This window comes from Salminus brasiliensis, chromosome 22 (assembly GCF_030463535.1).
Source record: "Salminus brasiliensis chromosome 22, fSalBra1.hap2, whole genome shotgun sequence".
NCBI classification, from domain to species: domain Eukaryota; kingdom Metazoa; phylum Chordata; class Actinopteri; order Characiformes; family Bryconidae; genus Salminus; species Salminus brasiliensis.
Window position 1 is genome coordinate 20,340,990 of NC_132899.1, and position 20,000 is coordinate 20,360,989.

Consider the following 20,000-nt stretch of genomic DNA (forward strand, 5'->3'; position numbering starts at 1 on the left):
AACATTGTTTTTGCAGTTTTGTGTCTCTGAGCTAAAAAAAAACTGCTTTTGGCAGCGATGGGATTCAAACCCACGCCCCCGAAGAGACTGGAGCCTAAAACCAGTGCCTTAGACCGCTCAGCCACGCTACCTTCTGCAGTTGCAGTTGCTGCTTCCTTTGTTTTGCAAGGTTTTATCATCTTAAAAACAATCAGAATATGCAGAAACAAAAGCATGCACTCTCTCCCATGAAAAAGATCCCTTTCATGCTAATTATGAAACTCTGAAACAGACAATGACCATTCGGTAACACAGGAAAGCACAAAGCAATGGCAGCTGAAAGACAGCATTAAGCATATTCCAGCATGGGACCAATCTGAGATGGGGTTGTTGCAAAAGCTTGACTGGTACTGGTGGGATTTGAACCCACGCCTCAACAGAGACTGAAGCCTAAATCCAGCGCCTTAGACCACTCGGCCACACTACCTCTCACAACAACCACCTTTGTCTGCTTTGGAAAAATGAAGGCTACAGTGTTTTGACAAACAAACAGAAAATTGTGTGCAATTGCAGTGTTCCCAGATTGGTTGTCTGGTTGTAACATAAGCTTCCTTGTAAATGTTGTCATGAAAAAACTTTGAGTGAAGTATTTGATGCGAAAATCCACAAACATGCTGAAATATAGTAAACTATGGAGGCATTCCTTAAAAAGAATGTCTCAGACAATAAAATTTTCTGTTGAAAACATTGTTTTTGCAGTTTTGTGTCTCTGAGCTAAAAAAAACCGCTTTTGGCAGCGGTGGGATTCGAACCCACGACCCCGAAGAGACTGGAGCCTTAATCCAGCGCCTTGGACCGCTCGGCCACGCTAACTTCTGCAGTTGCAGTTGCTGCTTCCTTTGTTTTGCAAGGTTTTATTATCTTAAAAACAATCAGAATATGCAGAAACAAAAGCATGCACTCTCTCCCATGAAAAAGATCCCTTTCATGCTAGCTATGAAACTCTGAAACAGACAATGACCATTCCGTAACACAGGAAAGCGCAAAGCAATGGCAGCTGAAAGACAGCATTAAGCATATTCCAGCATGAGACCAATCTGAGATGGGGTTGTTGCAAAAGCTTGACTGGCAGTGGTGGGATTTGAACCCACGCCTCAACAGAGACTGGAGCCTAAATCCAGCGCCTTAGACCACTCGGCCACACTACCTCTCATAACAACCACCTTTGTCTGCTTTGGAAAAATGAAGGCTACAGTGTTTTGACAAACAAACAGAAAATTGTGTGCAATTGCAGTGTTCCCAGATTGGTTGTCTGGTTGTAACATAAGCTTCCTTGTAAATGTTGTCATTAAAAAACTTTGAGTGAAGTATTTGATGCGAAAATCCACAAACATGCTGAAATATAGTAAACTATGGAGGCATTCCTTAAAAAGAATGTCTCAGACAATAAAATTTTCTGTTGAAAACATTGTTTTTGCAGTTTTGTGTCTCTGAGCTAAAAAAAAACTGCTTTTGGCAGCGATGGGATTCAAACCCACGCCCCCGAAGAGACTGGAGCCTAAAACCAGCGCCTTAGACCGCTCGGCCGCGCTACCTTCTGCAGTTGCAGTTGCTGCTTCCTTTGTTTTGCAAGGTTTTATCATCTTAAAAACAATCAGAATATGCAGAACCAAAAGCATGCACTCTCTCCCATTAAAAAGATCCCTTTCATGCTAGTTATGCAACTCTGAAACAGACAACGACCATTCGGTAACACAGGAAAGCACAAAGCAATGGCAGCTGAAAGACAGCATTAAGCATATTCCAGCATGGGACCAATCTGAGATGGGGTTGTTGCAAAAGCTTGACTGGCAGTGGTGGGATTTGAACCCACGCCTCAACAGAGACTGAAGCCTAAATCCAGCGCCTTAGACCACTCGGCCACACTACCTCTCATAACAACCACCTTTGTCTGCTTTCGAAAAATGAAGGCTACAGTGTTTTGACAAACAAACAGAAAATTGTGTGCAATTGCAGTGTTCCCAGATTGGTTGTCTGGTTGTAACATAAGCTTCCTTGTAAATGTTGTCATTAAAAAACTTTGAGTGAAGTATTTGATGCGAAAATCCACAAACATGCTGAAATATAGTAAACTATGGAGGCATTCCTTAAAAAGAATGTCTCAGACAATAAAATTTTCTGTTGAAAACATTGTTTTTGCAGTTTTGTGTCTCTGAGCTAAAAAAAAACTGCTTTTGGCAGCGAAGGGATTCAAACCCACGCCCCCGAAGAGACTGGAGCCTAAAACCAGCGCCTTAGACCGCTCAGCCACGCTACCTTCTGCAGTTGCAGTTGCTGCTTCCTTTGTTTTGCAAGGTTTTATCATCTTAAAAACAATCAGAATATGCAGAAACAAAAGCATGCACTCTCTCCCATGAAAAAGATCCCTTTCATGCTAATTATGAAACTCTGAAACAGACAATGACCATTCGGTAACACAGGAAAGCACAAAGCAATGGCAGCTGAAAGACAGCATTAAGCATATTCCAGCATGGGACCAATCTGAGATGGGGTTGTTGCAAAAGCTTGACTGGTACTGGTGGGATTTGAACCCACGCCTCAACAGAGACTGAAGCCTAAATCCAGCGCCTTAGACCACTCGGCCACACTACCTCTCACAACAACCACCTTTGTCTGCTTTGGAAAAATGAAGGCTACAGTGTTTTGACAAACAAACAGAAAATTGTGTGCAATTGCAGTGTTCCCAGATTGGTTGTCTGGTTGTAACATAAGCTTCCTTGTAAATGTTGTCATGAAAAAACTTTGAGTGAAGTATTTGATGCGAAAATCCACAAACATGCTGAAATATAGTAAACTATGGAGGCATTCCTTAAAAAGAATGTCTCAGACAATAAAATTTTCTGTTGAAAACATTGTTTTTGCAGTTTTGTGTCTCTGAGCTAAAAAAAACTGCTTTTGGCAGCGGTGGGATTCGAACCCACGACCCCGAAGAAACTGGAGCCTTAATCCAGCGCCTTGGACCGCTCGGCCACGCTAACTTCTGCAGTTGCAGTTGCTGCTTCCTTTGTTTTGCAAGGTTTTATTATCTTAAAAACAATCAGAATATGCAGAACCAAAAGCATGCACTCTCTCCCATGAAAAAGATCCCTTTCATGCTAGTTATGCAACTCTGAAACAGACAACGACCATTCGGTAACACAGGAAAGCACAAAGCAATGGCAGCTGAAAGACAGCATTAAGCATATTCCAGCATGGGACCAATCTGAGATGGGGTTGTTGCAAAAGCTTGACTGGCACTGGTGGGATTTGAACCCACGCCTCAACAGAGACTGAAGCCTAAATCCAGCGCCTTAGACCACTCGGCCACACTACCTCTCATAACAACCACCTTTGTCTGCTTTGGAAAAATGAAGGCTACAGTGTTTTGACAAACAAACAGAAAATTGTGTGCAATTGCAGTGTTCCCAGATTGGTTGTCTGGTTGTAACATAAGCTTCCTTGTAAATGTTGTCATGAAAAAACTTTGAGTGAAGTATTTGATGCGAAAATCCACAAACATGCTGAAATATAGTGAACTATGGAGGCATTCCTTAAAAAGAATGTCTCAGACAATAAAATTTTCTGTTGAAAACATTGTTTTTGCAGTTTTGAGTCTCTGAGCTAAAAAAAACTGCTTTTGGCAGCGGTGGGATTCGAACCCACGCCCCCGAAGAGACTGGAGCCTTAATCCAGCGCCTTGGACCGCTCGGCCACGCTACCTTCTGCAGTTGCAGTTGCTGCTTCCTTTGTTTTGCAAGGTTTTATTATCTTAAAAACAATCAGAATATGCAGAAACAAAAGCATGCACTCTCTCCCATGAAAAAGATCCCTTTCATGCTAGCTATGAAACTCTGAAACAGACAATGACCATTCGGTAACACAGGAAAGCGCAAAGCATTGGCGGCTGAAAGACAGCATTAAGCATATTCCAGTATGGGACCAATCTGAGATGGGGTTGTTGCAAAAGCTTAACTGGCAGCGGTGGGATTTGAACCCACGCCTCAACAGAGACTGAAGCCTAAATCCAGCGCCTTAGACCACTCGGCCACACTACCTCTCATAACAAACACCTTTGTCTGCTTTGGAAAAATGAAGGCTACAGTGTTTTGACAAACAAACAGAAAATTGTGTGCAATTGCAGTGTTCCCAGATTGGTTGTCTGGTTGTAACATAAGCTTCCTTGTAAATGTTGTCATGAAAAAACTTTGAGTGAAGTATTTGATGCGAAAATCCACAAACATGCTGAAATATAGTAAACTATGGAGGCATTCCTTAAAAAGAATGTCTCAGACAATAAAATTTTCTGTTGAAAACATTGTTTTGGCAGTTTTGTGTCTCTGAGCTAAAAAAAAACTGCTTTTGGCAGCTGTGGGATTCGAACCCACACCCCAGAAAAGACTGGAGCCTTAATCCAGCGCCTTGGACCGCTCGGCCATGCTACCTTCTGCAGTTGCAGTTGCTGCTTCCTTTGTTTTGCAAGGTTTTATTATCTTAAAAACAATCAGAATATGCAGAAACAAAAGCATGCACTCTCTCCCATGAAAAAGATCCCTTTCATGCTAGCTATGAAACTCTGAAACAGACAATGACCATTCGGTAACACAGGAAAGCGCAAAGCAATGGCAGCTGAAAGACAGCATTAAGCATATTCCAGCATAGAACCAATCTGAGATGGGGTTGTTGCAAAAGCTTGACTGGCAGTGGTGGGATTTGAACCCACGCCTCAACAGAGACTGGAGCCTAAATCCAGTGCCTTAGACCACTTGGCCACACTACCTCTCACAACAACCACCTTTGTCTGCTTTGGAAAAATGAAGGCTACAGTGTTTTGACAAACAAATAGAAAATTGTGTGCAATTGCAGTGTTCCCAGATTGGTTGTCTGGTTGTAACATAAGCTTCCTTGTAAATGTTGTCATGAAAAAACTTTGAGTGAAGTATTTGATGCGCAAATCCACAAACATGCTGAAATATAGTAAACTATGGAGGCATTCCTTAAAAAGAATGTCTCAAACAATAAAATTTTCTGTTGAAAACATTGTTTTTGCAGTTTTGTGTCTCTGAGCTAAAAAAAACTGCTTTTGGCAGCGGTGGGATTCGAACCCACGCCCCCGAAGAGACTGGAGCCTTAATCCAGCGCCTTGGACCGCTCGGCCACGCTACCTTCTGCAGTTGCAGTTGCTGCTTCCTTTGTTTTGCAAGGTTTTATTATCTTAAAAACAATCAGAATATGCAGAAACAAAAGCATGCACTCTCTCCCATGAAAAAGATCCCTTTCATGCTAGCTATGAAACTCTGAAACAGACAATGACCATTCGGTAACACAGGAAAGCACAAAGCAATGGCAGCTGAAAGACAGCATTAAGCATATTCCAGCATGAGACCAATCTGAGATGGGGTTGTTGCAAAAGCTTGACTGGCAGTGGTGGGATTTGAACCCACGCCTCAACAGAGACTGGAGCCTAAATCCAGCGCCTTAGACCACTCGGCCACACTACCTCTCACAACAACCACCTTTGTCTGCTTTGGAAAAATGAAGGCTACAGTGTTTTGACAAACAAACAGAAAATTGTGTGCAATTGCAGTGTTCCCAGATTGGTTGTCTGGTTGTAACATAAGCTTCCTTGTAAATGTTGTCATTAAAAAACTTTGAGTGAAGTATTTGATGCGAAAATCCACAAACATGCTGAAATATAGTAAACTATGGAGGCATTCCTTAAAAAGAATGTCTCAGACAATAAAATTTTCTGTTGAAAACATTGTTTTTGCAGTTTTGTGTCTCTGAGCTGAAAAAAACTGCTTTTGGCAGCGGTGGGATTCAAACCCACACCCCCGAAGAGACTGGAGCCTAAAACCAGCTCCTTAGACCGCTCGGCCACGCTACCTTCTGCAGTTGCAGTTGCTGCTTCCTTTGTTTTGCAAGGTTTTATCATCTTAAAAACAATCAGAATATGCAGAAACAAAAGCATGCACTCTCTCCCATGAAAAAGATCCCTTTCATGCTAGTTATGAAACTCTGAAACAGACAATGACCATTCGGTAACACAGGAAAGCACAAAGCAATGGCAGCTGAAAGACAGCATTAAGCATATTCCAGCATGGGACCAATCTGAGATGGGGTTGTTGCAAAAGCTTGACTGGCACTGGTGGGATTTGAACCCACGCCTCAACAGAGACTGAAGCCTAAATCCAGCGCCTTAGACCACTCGGCCACACTACCTCTCATAACAACCACCTTTGTCTGCTTTGGAAAAATGAAGGCTACAGTGTTTTGACAAACAAACAGAAAATTGTGTGCAATTGCAGTGTTCCCAGATTGGTTGTCTGGTTGTAACATAAGCTTCCTTGTAAATGTTGTCATGAAAAAACTTTGAGTGAAGTATTTGATGCGAAAATCCACAAACATGCTGAAATATAGTAAACTATGGAGGCATTCCTTAAAAAGAATGTCTCAGACAATAAAATTTTCTGTTGAAAACATTGTTTTTGCAGTTTTGTGTCTCTGAGCTAAAAAAAACTGCTTTTGGCAGCGGTGGGATTCGAACCCACGCCCCCGAAGAGACTGGAGCCTTAATCCAGCGCCTTGGACCGCTCGGCCACGCTACCTTCTGCAGTTGCAGTTGCTGCTTCCTTTGTTTTGCAAGGTTTTATTATCTTAAAAACAATCAGAATATGCAGAAACAAAAGCATGCACTCTCTCCCATGAAAAAGATCCCTTTCATGCTAGCTATGAAACTCTGAAACAGACAATGACCATTCGGTAACACAGGAAAGCACAAAGCAATGGCAGCTGAAAGACAGCATTAAGCATATTCCAGCATGTGACCAATCTGAGATGGGGTTGTTGCAAAAGCTTGACTGGCAGTGGTGGGATTTGAACCCACGCCTCAACAGAGACTGGAGCCTAAATCCAGTGCCTTAGACCCCTCGGCCACACTACCTCTCACGACAACCACCTTTGTCTGCTTTGGAAAAATGAAGGCTACAGTGTTTTGACAAACAAACAGAAAATTGTGTGCAATTGCAGTGTTCCCAGATTGGTTGTCTTGTTGTAACATAAGCTTCCTTGTAAATGTTGTCATTAAAAAACTTTGAGTGAAGTATTTGATGCGAAAATCCACAAACATGCTGAAATATAGTAAACTATGGAGGCATTCCTTAAAAAGAATGTCTCAGACAATAAAATTTTCTGTTGAAAACATTGTTTTTGCAGTTTTGTGTCTCTGAGCTAAAAAAAAACTGCTTTTGGCAGCGATGGGATTCAAACCCACGCCCCCGAAGAGACTGGAGCCTAAAACCAGCGCCTTAGACCGCTCGGCCACGCTACCTTCTGCAGTTGTAGTTGCTGCTTCCTTTGTTTTGCAAGGTTTTATCATCTTAAAAACAATCAGAATATGCAGAAACAAAAGCATGCACTCTCTCCCATGAAAAAGATCCCTTTCATGCTAATTATGAAACTCTGAAACAGACAATGACCATTCGGTAACACAGGAAAGCACAAAGCAATGGCAGCTGAAAGACAGCATTAAGCATATTCCAGCATGGGACCAATCTGAGATGGGGTTGTTGCAAAAGCTTGACTGGCACTGGTGGGATTTGAACCCACGCCTCAACAGAGACTGAAGCCTAAATCCAGCGCCTTAGACCACTCGGCCACACTACCTCTCATAACAACCACCTTTGTCTGCTTTGGAAAAATGAAGGCTACAGTGTTTTGACAAACAAACAGAAAATTGTGTGCAATTGCAGTGTTCCCAGATTGGTTGTCTGGTTGTAACATAAGCTTCCTTGTAAATGTTGTCATGAAAAAACTTTGAGTGAAGTATTTGATGCGAAAATCCACAAACATGCTGAAATATAGTAAACTATGGAGGCATTCCTTAAAAAGAATGTCTCAGACAATAAAATTTTCTGTTGAAAACATTGTTTTTGCAGTTTTGTGTCTCTGAGCTAAAAAAAACTGCTTTTGGCAGTGGTGGGATTCGAACCCACACCCCCGAAGAGACTGGAGCCTTAATCCAGCGCCTAGGACCGCTCGGCCACGCTACCTTCTGCAGTTGCAGTTGCTGCTTCCTTTGTTTTGCAAGGTTTTATTATCTTAAAAACAATCAGAATATGCAGAAACAAAAGCATGCACTCTCTCCCATGAAAAAGATCCCTTTCATGCTAGCTATGAAACTGTGAAACAGACAATGACCATTCGGTAACACAGGAAAGCACAAAGCAATGGCAGCTGAAAGACAGCATTAAGCATATTCCAGCATGAGACCAATCTGAGATGGGGTTGTTGCAAAAGCTTGACTGGCAGTGGTGGGATTTGAACCCACGCCTCAACAGAGACTGGAGCCTAAATCCAGCGCCTTAGACCACTCGGCCACACTACCTCTCACAACAACCACCTTTGTCTGCTTTGGAAAAATGAAGGCTACAGTGTTTTGACAAACAAACAGAAAATTGTGTGCAATTGCAGTGTTCCCAGATTGGTTGTCTGGTTGTAACATAAGCTTCCTTGTAAATGTTGTCATTAAAAAACTTTGAGTGAAGTATTTGATGCGAAAATCCACAAACATGCTGAAATATAGTAAACTATGGAGGCATTCCTTAAAAAGAATGTCTCAGACAATAAAATTTTCTATTGAAAACATTGTTTTTGCAGTTTTGTGTCTCTGAGCTAAAAAAAAACTGCTTTTGGCAGTGATGGGATTCAAACCCACACCCCCGAAGAGACTGGAGCCTAAAACCAGCGCCTTAGACCGCTCGGCCACGCTACCTTCTGCAGTTGCAGTTGCTGCTTCCTTTGTTTTGCAAGGTTTTATCATCTTAAAAACAATCAGAATATGCAGAAACAAAAGCATGCACTCTCTCCCATGAAAAAGATCCCTTTCATGCTAGTTATGAAACTCTGAAACAGACAATGACCATTCGGTAACACAGGAAAGCACAAAGCAATGGCAGCTGAAAGACAGCATTAAGCATATTCCAGCATGGGACCAATCTGAGATGGGGTTGTTGCAAAAGCTTGACTGACAGTGGTGCGATTTGAACCCACGCCTCAACAGAGACTGAAGCCTAAATCCAGCGCCTTAGACCACTCGGCCACACTACCTCTCATAATGACCACCTTTGTCTGCTTTGGAAAAATGAAGGCTACAGTGTTTTGACAACCAAACAGAAAATTGCGTGCAATTGCAGTGTTCCCAGATTGGTTGTCTGGTTGTAACATAAGCTTCCTTGTAAATATTATCATGAAAAAACTTTGAGTGAAGTATTTGATCAGAAAATCCACAAACATGCTGAAATATAGTAAACTATGGAGGCATTCCTTAAAAAGAATGTCTCAGACAATAAAATTTTCTGTTGAAAACATTGTTCGTGCATTTTTGTGTCTCTGAGCTAAAAAAACTGCTTTTGGCAGCGGTGGGATTCCAACCCACGGCCCCGGACAGATTGGAGCCTTAATCCAGCGCCTTGGACCGCTCGGCCACACTACCTTCTGCAGTTGCAGTTGCTGCTTCCTTTGTTTTGCAAGGTTTTATTATCTTAAAAACAATCAGAATATGCAGAAACAAAAGCATGCACTCTCTCCCATGAAAAAGATCCCTTTCATGCTAATTATGAAACTCTGAAACACACAATGACCATTCGGTAACACAGGAAAGCACAAAGCAATGGCAGCTGAAAGACAGCATTAAGCATATTCCAGCATGGGACCAATCTGAGATGGGGTTGTTGCAAAAGCTTGACTGGCACTGGTGGGATTTGAACCCACGCCTCAACAGAGACTGAAGCCTAAATCCAGCGCCTTAGACCACTCGGCCACACTACCTCTCATAACAACCACCTTTGTCTGCTTTGGAAAAATGAAGGCTACAGTGTTTTGACAAAGAAACAGAAAATTGTGTGCAATTGCAGTGTTCCCAGATTGGTTGTCTGGTTGTAACATAAGCTTCCTTGTAAATGTTGTCATGAAAAAACTTTGAGTGAAGTATTTGATGCGAAAATCCACAAACATGCTGAAATATAGTAAACTATGGAGGCATTCCTTAAAAAGAATGTCTCAGACAATAAAATTTTCTGTTGAAAACATTGTTTTTGCAGTTTTTTGTCTCTGAGCTAAAAAAAAACTGCTTTTGGCAGCGATGGGATTCAAACCCACGGCCCCGAAGAGACTGGAGCCTAAAACCAGCGCCTTAGACCGCTCGGCCACGCTACCTTCTGCAGTTGCAGTTGCTGCTTCCTTTGTTTTGCAAGGTTTTATCATCTTAAAAACAATCAGAATATGCAGAAACAAAAGCATGCACTCTCTCCCATGAAAAAGATCCCTTTAATGCTAGTTATGCAACTCTGAAACAGACAATGACCATTCGGTAACACAGGAAAGCACAAAGCAATGGCAGCTGAAAGACAGCATTAAGCATATTCCAGCATGAGACCAATCTGAGATGGGGTTGTTGCAAAAGCTTGACTGGCAGTGGTGGGATTTGAACCCACGCCTCAACAGAGACTGGAGCCTAAATCCAGCGCCTTAGACCACTCGGCCACACTACCTCTCAGAACAACCACCTTTGTCTGCTTTGGAAAAATGAAGGCTACAGTGTTTTGACAAACAAACAGAAAATTGTGTGCAATTGCAGTGTTCCCAGATTGGTTGTCTGGTTGTAACATAAGCTTCCTTGTAAATGTTGTCATTAAAAAACTTTGAGTGAAGTATTTGATGCGAAAATCCACAAACATGCTGAAATATAGTAAACTATGGAGGCATTCCTTAAAAAGAATGTCTCAGACAATAAAATTTTCTATTGAAAACATTGTTTTTGCAGTTTTGTGTCTCTGAGCTAAAAAAAAGCTGCTTTTGGCAGTGATGGGATTCAAACCCACACCCCCGAAGAGACTGGAGCCTAAAACCAGCGCCTTAGACCGCTCGGCCACGCTACCTTCTGCAGTTGCAGTTGCTGCTTCCTTTGTTTTGCAAGGTTTTATCATCTTAAAAAGAATCAGAATATGCAGAAACAAAAGCATGCACTCTCTCCCATGAAAAAGATCCCTTTCATGCTAGTTATGAAACTCTGAAACAGACAATGACCATTCGGTAACACAGGAAAGCACAAAGCAATGGCAGCTGAAAGACAGCATTAAGCATATTCCAGCATGGGACCAATCTGAGATGGGGTTGTTGCAAAAGCTTGACTGACAGTGGTGCGATTTGAACCCACGCCTCAACAGAGACTGAAGCCTAAATCCAGCGCCTTAGACCACTCGGCCACACTACCTCTCATAACGACCACCTTTGTCTGCTTTGGAAAAATGAAGGCTACAGTGTTTTGACAACCAAACAGAAAATTGTGTGCAATTGCAGTGTTCCCAGATTGGTTGTCTGGTTGTAACATAAGCTTCCTTGTAAATATTATCATGAAAAAACTTTGAGTGAAGTATTTGATCAGAAAATCCACAAACATGCTGAAATATAGTAAACTATGGAGGCATTCCTTAAAAAGAATGTCTCAGACAATAAAATTTTCTGTTGAAAACATTGTTCGTGCATTTTTGTGTCTCTGAGCTAAAAAAACTGCTTTTGGCAGCGGTGGGATTCCAACCCACGGCCCCGGACAGATTGGAGCCTTAATCCAGCGCCTTGGACCGCTCGGCCACACTACCTTCTGCAGTTGCAGTTGCTGCTTCCTTTGTTTTGCAAGGTTTTATCATCTTAAAAACAATCAGAATATGCAGAAACAAAAGCATGCACTCTCTCCCATGAAAAAGATCCCTTTCATGCTAGCTATGAAACTCTGAAACAGACAATGACCATTCGGTAACACAGGAAAGCGCAAAGCAATGGCAGCTGAAAGACAGCATTAAGCATATTCCAGCATGGGACCAATCTGAGATGGGGTTGTTGCAAAAGCTTGACTGGCAGTGGTGCGATTTGAACCCACGCCTCAACAGAGACTGGAGCCTTAATCCAGCGCCTTGGACCGCTCAGCCACGCTACCTTCTGCAGTTGCAGTTGCTGCTTCCTTTGTTTTGCAAGGTTTTATTATCTTAAAAACAATCAGAATATGCAGAAACAAAAGCATGCACTCTCTCCCATGAAAAAGATCCCTTTCATGCTAATTATGAAACTCTGAAACACACAATGACCATTCGGTAACACAGGAAAGCACAAAGCAATGGCAGCTGAAAGACAGCATTAAGCATATTCCAGCATGGGACCAATCTGAGATGGGGTTGTTGCAAAAGCTTGACTGGCACTGGTGGGATTTGAACCCACGCCTCAACAGAGACTGAAGCCTAAATTCAGCGCCTTAGACCACTCGGCCACACTACCTCTCATAACAACCACCTTTGTCTGCTTTGGAAAAATGAAGGCTACAGTGTTTTGACAAACAAACAGAAAATTGTGTGCAATTGCAGTGTTCCCAGATTGGTTGTCTGGTTGTAACATAAGCTTCCTTGTAAATGTTGTCATGAAAAAACTTTGAGTGAAGTATTTGATGCGAAAATCCACAAACATGCTGAAATATAGTAAACTATGGAGGCATTCCTTAAAAAGAATGTCTCAGACAATAAAATTTTCTGTTGAAAACATTGTTTTTGCAGTTTTGTGTCTCTGAGCTAAAAAAAAACTGCTTTTGGCAGCGATGGGATTCAAACCCACGCCCCCGAAGAGACTGGAGCCTAAAACCAGCGCCTTAGACCGCTCAGCCACGCTACCTTCTGCAGTTGCAGTTGCTGCTTCCTTTGTTTTGCAAGGTTTTATCATCTTAAAAACAATCAGAATATGCAGAAACAAAAGCATGCACTCTCTCCCATGAAAAAGATCCCTTTCATGCTAGTTATGCAACTCTGAAACAGACAATGACCATTCGGTAACACAGGAAAGCACAAAGCAATGGCAGCTGAAAGACAGCATTAAGCATATTCCAGCATGAGACCAATCTGAGATGGGGTTGTTGCAAAAGCTTGACTGGCAGTGGTGGGATTTGAACCCACGCCTCAACAGAGACTGGAGCCTAAATCCAGCGCCTTAGACGACTCGGCCACACTACCTCTCACAACGACCACCTTTGTCTGCTTTGGAAAAATGAAGGCTACAGTGTTTTGACAAACAAACAGAAAATTGTGTGCAATTGCAGTGTTCCCAGATTGGTTGTCTGGTTGTAACATAAGCTTCCTTGTAAATGTTGTCATTAAAAAACTTTGAGTGAAGTATTTGATGCGAAAATCCACAAACATGCTGAAATATAGTAAACTATGGAGGCATTCCTTAAAAAGAATGTCTCAGACAATAAAATTTTCTGTTGAAAACATTGTTTTTGCAGTTTTGTGTCTCTGAGCTAAAAAAAAACTGCTTTTGGCAGCAATGGGATTCAAACCCACGCCCCCGAAGAGACTGGAGCCTAAAACCAGCGCCTTAGACCGCTCGGCCACGCTACCTTCTGCAGTTGCAGTTGCTGCTTCCTTTGTTTTGCAAGGTTTTATCATCTTAAAAACAATCAGAATATGCAGAAACAAAAGCATGCACTCTCTCCCATGAAAAAGATCCCTTTCATGCTAGTTATGAAACTCTGAAACAGACAATGACCATTCGGTAACACAGGAAAGCACAAAGCAATGGCAGCTGAAAGACAGCATTAAGCATATTCCAGCATGGGACCAATCTGAGATGGGGTTGTTGCAAAAGCTTGACTGACAGTGGTGCGATTTGAACCCACGCCTCAACAGAGACTGAAGCCTAAATCCAGCGCCTTAGACCACTCGGCCACACTACCTCTCATAACAACCACCTTTGTCTGCTTTGGAAAAATGAAGGCTACAGTGTTTTGACAAACAAACAGAAAATTGTGTGCAATTGCATAGTTCCCAGATTGGTTGGCTGGTTGTAACATAAGCTTCCTTGTAAATATTATCATGAAAAAACTTTGAGTGAAGTATTTGATCAGAAAATCCACAAACATGCTGAAATATAGTAAACTATGGAGGCATTCCTTAAAAAGAATGTCTCAGACAATAAAATTTTCTGTTGAAAACATTGTTCGTGCATTTTTGTGTCTCTGAGCTAAAAAAACTGCTTTTGGCAGCGGTGGGATTCCAACCCACGGCCCCGAACAGATTGGAGCCTTAATCCAGCGCCTTGGACCGCTCGGCCACACTACCTTCTGCAGTTGCAGTTGCTGCTTCCTTTGTTTTGCAAGGTTTTATCATCTTAAAAACAATCAGAATATGCAGAAACAAAAGCATGCACTCTCTCCCATGAAAAAGATCCCTTTCATGCTAGCTATGAAACTCTGAAACAGACAATGACCATTCGGTAACACAGGAAAGCGCAAAGCAATGGCAGCTGAAAGACAGCATTAAGCATATTCCAGCATGGGACCAATCTGAGATGGGGTTGTTGCAAAAGCTTGACTGGCAGTGGTGCGATTTGAACCCACGCCTCAACAGAGACTGGAGCCTTAATCCAGCGCCTTGGACCGCTCAGCCACGCTACCTTCTGCAGTTGCAGTTGCTGCTTCCTTTGTTTTGCAAGGTTTTATTATCTTAAAAACAATCAGAATATGCAGAAACAAAAGCATGCACTCTCTCCCATGAAAAAGATCCCTTTCATGCTAGCTATGAAACTCTGAAAAAGACAATGACCATTCGGTAACACAGGAAAGCACAAAGCAATGGCAGCTGAAAGACAGCATTAAGCATATTCCAGCATGAGACCAATCTGAGATGGGGTTGTTGCAAAAGCTTGACTGGCAGTGGTGGGATTTGAACCCACGCCTCAACAGAGACTGGAGCCTAAATCCAGCGCCTTAGACCACTCGGCCACACTACCTCTCACAACAACCACCTTTGTCTGCTTTGGAAAAATGAAGGCTACAGTGTTTTGACAAACAAACAGAAAATTGTGTGCAATTGCAGTGTTCCCAGATTGGTTGTCTGGTTGTAACATAAGCTTCCTTGTAAATGTTGTCATTAAAAAACTTTGAGTGAAGTATTTGATGCGAAAATCCACAAACATGCTGAAATATAGTAAACTATGGAGGCATTCCTTAAAAAGAATGTCTCAGACAATAAAATTTTCTGTTGAAAACATTATTTTTGCAGTTTTGTGTCTCTGAGCTAAAAAAAAACTGCTTTTGGCAGCGATGGGATTCAAACCCACGCCCCCGAAGAGACTGGAGCCTAAAACCAGCGCATTAGACCGCTCAGCCACGCTACCTTCTGCAGTTGCAGTTGCTGCTTCCTTTGTTTTGCAAGGTTTTATCATCTTAAAAACAATCAGAATATGCAGAAACAAAAGCATGCACTCTCTCCCATGAAAAAGATCCCTTTCATGCTAATTATGAAACTCTGAAACAGACAATGACCATTCGGTAACACAGGAAAGCACAAAGCAATGGCAGCTGAAAGACAGCATTAAGCATATTCCAGCATGGGACCAATCTGAGATGGGGTTGTTGCAAAAGCTTGACTGGCAGTGGTGGGATTTGAACCCACGCCTCAACAGAGACTGAGGCCTAAATCCAGCGCCTTAGACCACTCGGCCACACTACCTCTCATAACAACCACCTTTGTCTGCTTTGGAAAAATGAAGGCTACAGTGTTTTGACAAACAAACAGAAAATTGTGTGCAATTGCAGTGTTCCCAGATTGGTTGGCTGGTTGTAACATAAGCTTCCTTGTAAATATTATCATGAAAAAACTTTGAGTGAAGTATTTGATCAGAAAATCCACAAACATGCTGAAATATAGTAAACTATGGAGACATTCCTTAAAAAGAATGTCTCAGACAATAAAATTTTCTGTTGAAAACATTTTTTGTGCATTTTTGTGTCTCTGAGTAAAAAAAAAACTGCTTTTGGCAGCGTTAGGATTCTATCCCACACCCCCGAAGAGACTGGAGCCTTAATCCAGCGCCTTAGACCGCTCGGCCACGCTACCTTCTGCAGTAGCCGTTGCTGCTTCCTTTGTTTTGCAAGGTTTTATCATCTTAAAAACAATTAGAATATGCAGAAACAAAAGCATGCACTCTCTCCCATGAAAAAGATCCCTTTCATGCTAGCTATGAAACTCTGAAACAGACAATGATCATTTGGTAACACAGGAAAGCGCAATGCAATCGCAGCTGAAAGACAGCATTAAGCATATTCCAGCATGAGACCAATCTGAGATGGGGTTGTTGCAAAAGCTTAACTGGCAGTGGTGGGATTCGAACCCATGCCTCCACAGAGACTGGAGCCTAAATCCAGCGCCTTAGACCACTCAGCCACACTACCTCTCACAATAACCTCCTTTGTCTGCTTTGGAAAAATGAAGGCTACAGTGTTTTGACAAACAAACAGAAAATTGTGTGCAATTGCAGTGTTCCCAGATTGGTTGTCTGGTTGTAACATAAGCTTCCTTGTAAATGTTGTCAAGAAAAAACTTTGAGTGAAGTATTTGATCAGAAAATCCACAAACATGCTGAAATATAGTAAACTATGGAGGCATTCCTTAAAAAGAATGTCTCAGACAATAAAATTTTCTGTTGAAAACATTGTTTTTGCAGTTTTGTGTCTCTGAGCTAAAAAAAACTGCGTTTGGATTTGAACCCACGCCCCCGAAGAGACTGGAGCCTTAATCCAGCGCCTTAGACCGCTCAGCCACGCTACCTTCTGCAGTTGCAGTTGCTGCTTCCTTTGTTTTGCAAGGTTTTATCATCTTAAAAACAATCAGAATATGCAGAAACAAAAGCATGCACTCTCTCCCATGAAAAAGATCCCTTTCATGCTAGCTATGAAACTCTGAAACAGACAATGATCATTCGGTAACACAGGAAAGCGCAAAGCAATGGCAGCTGAAAGACAGCATTAAGCATATTCCAGCATGAGACCAATCTGAGATTGGGTTGTTGCAAAAGCTTGACTGGCAGTGGTGGGATTTGAACCCACGCCTCAACAGAGACTGGAGCCTAAATCCAGCGCCTTAGACCACTCGGCCACACTACCTCTCACAACAACCTCCTTTGTCTGCTTTGGAAAAATGAAGGCTACAGTGTTTTGACAAACAAACAGAAAATTGTGTGCAATTGCAGTGTTCCCAGATTGGTTGGCTTGTTGTAACATAAGCTTCCTTGTAAATATTATCATGAAAAAACTTTGAGTGAAGTATTTGATGCGAAAATCCACAAACATGCTGAAAAATAGTAAACTATGGAGGCATTCCTTAAAAAGAATGTCTCAGACAATAAAATTTTCTGTTGAAAACATTGTTTTTGCAGTTTTGTGTCTCTGAGCTAAAAAAAACTGCTTTTGGCAGCGGTGGGATTTGAACCCACGCCCCCGAAGAGACTGGAGCCTCAATCCAGCGCCTTAGACCGCTCGGCCACACTACCTTCTGCAGTTGCAGTTGCTGCTTCCTTTGTTTTGCAAGGTTTTATCATCTTAAAAACAATCAGAATATGCAGAAACAAAAGCATGCACTCTCTCCCATGAAAAAGATCCCTTTCATGCTAGCTATGAAACTCTGAAACAGACAATGATCATTCGGTAACACAGGAAAGCGCAAAGCAATGGCAGCTGAAAGACAGCATTAAGCATATTCCAGCATGAGACCAATCTGAGATTGGGTTGTTGCAAAAGCTTGACTGGCAGTGGTGGGATTTGAACCCACGCCTCAACAGAGACTGGAGCCTAAATCCAGCGCCTTAGACCACTCGGCCACACTACCTCTCACAATAACCACCTTTGTCTGCTTTGGAAAAATGAAGGCTACAGTGTTTTGACAAACAAACAGAAAATTGTGTGCAATTGCAGTGTTCCCAGATTGGTTGGCTGGTTGTAACATAAGCTTCCTTGTAAATATTGTCATGAAAAAACTTTGAGTGAAGTATTTGATGCGAAAATCCACAAACATGCTGAAATATAGTAAACTATGGAGGCATTCCTTAAAAAGAATGTCTCAGACAATAAAATTTTCAGTTGAAAACATTGTTTGTGCATTTTTGTGTCGCTGAGTAAAAAAAAAACTGCTTTTGGCAGCGTTAGGATTCTATCCCACACCCTCGAAGAGACTGGAGACTTAATCCAGCGCCTTAGACCGCTCGGCCACGCTACCTTCTGCAGTAGCAGTTGCTGCTTCCTTTGTTTTGCAAGGTTTTATCATCTTAAAAACAATCAGAATATGCAGAAACAAAAGCATGCACTCTCTCCCATGAAAAAGATCCCTTTCATGCTAGCTATGAAACTCTGAAACAGACAATGATCATTTGGTAACACAGGAAAGCGCAAAGCAATGGCAGCTGAAAGACAGCATTAAGCATATTCCAGCATGAGACCAATCTGAGATGGGGTTGTTGCAAAAGCTTAACTGGCAGTGGTGGGATTTGAACCCATGCCTCCACAGAGACTGGAGCCTAAAGCCAGCGCCTTAGACCACTCGGCCACACTACCTCTCACAATAACCTCCTTTGTCTGCTTTGGAAAAATGAAGGCTACAGTGTTTTGACAAACACAGAAAATTGTGTGCAATTGCAGTGTTCCCAGATTGGTTGTCTGGTTGTAACATAAGCTTCCTTGTAAATGTTGTCATGAGAAAACTTTGAGTGAAGTATTTGATCAGAAAATCCACAAACATGCTGAAATATAGTAAACTATGGAGGCATTCCTTAAAAAGAATGTCTCAGACAATAAAATTTTCTGTTGAAAACATTGTTTGTGCATTTTTGTGTCTCTGAGTAAAAAAAAAAAACTGCTTTTGGCAGCGGTGGAATTCGAACCCACACCCCCGAAGAGACTGGAGCTATAATCCCGTGCCTTAGACCGCTCGGCCACGCTACCTTCTGCAGTCGCAGTTGCTGCTTCCTTTGTTTTGCAAGGTTTTATCATCTTAAAAACAATCAGAATATGCAGAAACAAAAGCATGCACTCTCTCCCATGAAAAAGATCCCTTTCATGCTAGCTATGAAACTCTGAAACAGACAATGATCATTCGGTAACACAGGAAAGTGCAAAGCAATGGCAGCTGAAAGACAGCATTAAGCATATTCCAATATGAGACCAATCTGAGATGGGGTTGTTGCAAAAGCTTGACTGGCAGTGGTGGGATTTGAACCCACGCCTCCACAGAGACTGGAGACTAAATCCAGCGCCTTAGACCACTCGGCCACACTACCTCTCACAATAACCTCCTTTGTCTGCTTTGCAAAAATGAAGGCTACAGTGTTTTGACAAACCAACAGAAAATTGTGTGCAATTGCAGTGTTCCCAGATTGGTTGGCTGGTTGTAACATAAGCTTCCTTGTAAATTTTATCATGAAAAAACTTTGAGTGAAGTATTTGATGCGAAAATCCACAAACATGCTGAAATATAGTAAACTATGGAGGTATTCCTTAAAAAGAATGTCTCAGACAATAAAATTTTCTGTTGAAAACATTGTTTGTGCATTTTTGTGTCTCTGAGCTAAAAAAACCTGCTTTTGGCAGCGGTGGGATTTGAACTCACTCCCCCAAAGAGACTGGAGCTATAATCCCGTGCCTAAGACCGCTCGACCACGCTACCTTCTGCAGTTGCAGTTGGTGCTTCCTTTGTTTTGCAAGGTTTTATCATCTTAAAAACAATCAGAATATGCAGAAACAAAAGCATGCACTCTCTCCCATGAAAAAGATCCCTTTCATGCTAGCTATGAAACTCTGAAACAGACAATGATCATTCGGTAACACAGGAAAGCGCAAAGCAATGGCAGCTGAAAGACAGCATTAAGCATATTCCAGCATGGGACCAATCTGAGATGGGGTTGTTGCAAAAGCTTGACTGGCAGTGGTGGGGTTTGAACCCACGCCTTAACAGAGACTGGAGCCTAAAACCAGCGCCTTAGACCACTCGGCCACACTACCTCGCACAATAACCTCCTTTGTCTGCTTTGGAAAAATGAAGGCTACAGTGTTTTGACAAACAAACAGAAAATTGTGTGCAATTGCAGTGTTCCCAGATTGGTTGACTGGTTGTAACATA

At 42.1% G+C, this 20,000-nt stretch overlaps 27 non-coding genes across 27 annotated transcripts; all 27 read right to left on the reverse strand.

The window, feature by feature from the left end:
* Positions 1-384: 384 nt before the first annotated feature.
* On the reverse strand, positions 385-466 carry trnal-uag (transfer RNA leucine (anticodon UAG)). Its single transcript has one exon. It is a non-coding gene; the product is annotated as a tRNA-Leu (tRNA).
* Positions 467-770: 304 nt separating this feature from the next.
* trnal-aag (transfer RNA leucine (anticodon AAG)) lies at positions 771-852 on the reverse strand. Its single transcript has one exon. It is a non-coding gene; the product is annotated as a tRNA-Leu (tRNA).
* A 253-nt stretch (positions 853-1,105) lies between these two features.
* trnal-uag (transfer RNA leucine (anticodon UAG)) lies at positions 1,106-1,187 on the reverse strand. The gene has a single exon. It is a non-coding gene; the product is annotated as a tRNA-Leu (tRNA).
* Positions 1,188-1,827: 640 nt separating this feature from the next.
* Positions 1,828-1,909, reverse strand: trnal-uag (transfer RNA leucine (anticodon UAG)). Its single transcript has one exon. It is a non-coding gene; the product is annotated as a tRNA-Leu (tRNA).
* A 640-nt stretch (positions 1,910-2,549) lies between these two features.
* On the reverse strand, positions 2,550-2,631 carry trnal-uag (transfer RNA leucine (anticodon UAG)). The gene has a single exon. It is a non-coding gene; the product is annotated as a tRNA-Leu (tRNA).
* Positions 2,632-3,270: 639 nt separating this feature from the next.
* trnal-uag (transfer RNA leucine (anticodon UAG)) lies at positions 3,271-3,352 on the reverse strand. The gene has a single exon. It is a non-coding gene; the product is annotated as a tRNA-Leu (tRNA).
* Positions 3,353-3,656: 304 nt separating this feature from the next.
* Positions 3,657-3,738, reverse strand: trnal-aag (transfer RNA leucine (anticodon AAG)). The gene has a single exon. It is a non-coding gene; the product is annotated as a tRNA-Leu (tRNA).
* A 253-nt stretch (positions 3,739-3,991) lies between these two features.
* Positions 3,992-4,073, reverse strand: trnal-uag (transfer RNA leucine (anticodon UAG)). The gene has a single exon. It is a non-coding gene; the product is annotated as a tRNA-Leu (tRNA).
* Positions 4,074-4,713: 640 nt separating this feature from the next.
* Positions 4,714-4,795, reverse strand: trnal-uag (transfer RNA leucine (anticodon UAG)). The gene has a single exon. It is a non-coding gene; the product is annotated as a tRNA-Leu (tRNA).
* A 304-nt stretch (positions 4,796-5,099) lies between these two features.
* Positions 5,100-5,181, reverse strand: trnal-aag (transfer RNA leucine (anticodon AAG)). The gene has a single exon. It is a non-coding gene; the product is annotated as a tRNA-Leu (tRNA).
* Positions 5,182-5,434: 253 nt separating this feature from the next.
* Positions 5,435-5,516, reverse strand: trnal-uag (transfer RNA leucine (anticodon UAG)). The gene has a single exon. It is a non-coding gene; the product is annotated as a tRNA-Leu (tRNA).
* A 639-nt stretch (positions 5,517-6,155) lies between these two features.
* On the reverse strand, positions 6,156-6,237 carry trnal-uag (transfer RNA leucine (anticodon UAG)). The gene has a single exon. It is a non-coding gene; the product is annotated as a tRNA-Leu (tRNA).
* Positions 6,238-6,541: 304 nt separating this feature from the next.
* Positions 6,542-6,623, reverse strand: trnal-aag (transfer RNA leucine (anticodon AAG)). Its single transcript has one exon. It is a non-coding gene; the product is annotated as a tRNA-Leu (tRNA).
* Positions 6,624-6,876: 253 nt separating this feature from the next.
* trnal-uag (transfer RNA leucine (anticodon UAG)) lies at positions 6,877-6,958 on the reverse strand. The gene has a single exon. It is a non-coding gene; the product is annotated as a tRNA-Leu (tRNA).
* Positions 6,959-7,598: 640 nt separating this feature from the next.
* trnal-uag (transfer RNA leucine (anticodon UAG)) lies at positions 7,599-7,680 on the reverse strand. The gene has a single exon. It is a non-coding gene; the product is annotated as a tRNA-Leu (tRNA).
* A 639-nt stretch (positions 7,681-8,319) lies between these two features.
* Positions 8,320-8,401, reverse strand: trnal-uag (transfer RNA leucine (anticodon UAG)). The gene has a single exon. It is a non-coding gene; the product is annotated as a tRNA-Leu (tRNA).
* Positions 8,402-9,761: 1,360 nt separating this feature from the next.
* Positions 9,762-9,843, reverse strand: trnal-uag (transfer RNA leucine (anticodon UAG)). The gene has a single exon. It is a non-coding gene; the product is annotated as a tRNA-Leu (tRNA).
* Positions 9,844-10,483: 640 nt separating this feature from the next.
* Positions 10,484-10,565, reverse strand: trnal-uag (transfer RNA leucine (anticodon UAG)). Its single transcript has one exon. It is a non-coding gene; the product is annotated as a tRNA-Leu (tRNA).
* Positions 10,566-12,982: 2,417 nt separating this feature from the next.
* trnal-uag (transfer RNA leucine (anticodon UAG)) lies at positions 12,983-13,064 on the reverse strand. The gene has a single exon. It is a non-coding gene; the product is annotated as a tRNA-Leu (tRNA).
* Positions 13,065-14,759: 1,695 nt separating this feature from the next.
* trnal-uag (transfer RNA leucine (anticodon UAG)) lies at positions 14,760-14,841 on the reverse strand. The gene has a single exon. It is a non-coding gene; the product is annotated as a tRNA-Leu (tRNA).
* Positions 14,842-15,481: 640 nt separating this feature from the next.
* Positions 15,482-15,563, reverse strand: trnal-uag (transfer RNA leucine (anticodon UAG)). Its single transcript has one exon. It is a non-coding gene; the product is annotated as a tRNA-Leu (tRNA).
* A 640-nt stretch (positions 15,564-16,203) lies between these two features.
* Positions 16,204-16,285, reverse strand: trnal-uag (transfer RNA leucine (anticodon UAG)). The gene has a single exon. It is a non-coding gene; the product is annotated as a tRNA-Leu (tRNA).
* Positions 16,286-16,914: 629 nt separating this feature from the next.
* On the reverse strand, positions 16,915-16,996 carry trnal-uag (transfer RNA leucine (anticodon UAG)). Its single transcript has one exon. It is a non-coding gene; the product is annotated as a tRNA-Leu (tRNA).
* A 304-nt stretch (positions 16,997-17,300) lies between these two features.
* On the reverse strand, positions 17,301-17,382 carry trnal-gag (transfer RNA leucine (anticodon GAG)). Its single transcript has one exon. It is a non-coding gene; the product is annotated as a tRNA-Leu (tRNA).
* A 253-nt stretch (positions 17,383-17,635) lies between these two features.
* Positions 17,636-17,717, reverse strand: trnal-uag (transfer RNA leucine (anticodon UAG)). Its single transcript has one exon. It is a non-coding gene; the product is annotated as a tRNA-Leu (tRNA).
* Positions 17,718-19,079: 1,362 nt separating this feature from the next.
* On the reverse strand, positions 19,080-19,161 carry trnal-uag (transfer RNA leucine (anticodon UAG)). Its single transcript has one exon. It is a non-coding gene; the product is annotated as a tRNA-Leu (tRNA).
* A 639-nt stretch (positions 19,162-19,800) lies between these two features.
* trnal-uag (transfer RNA leucine (anticodon UAG)) lies at positions 19,801-19,882 on the reverse strand. The gene has a single exon. It is a non-coding gene; the product is annotated as a tRNA-Leu (tRNA).
* Positions 19,883-20,000: the final 118 nt, after the last annotated feature.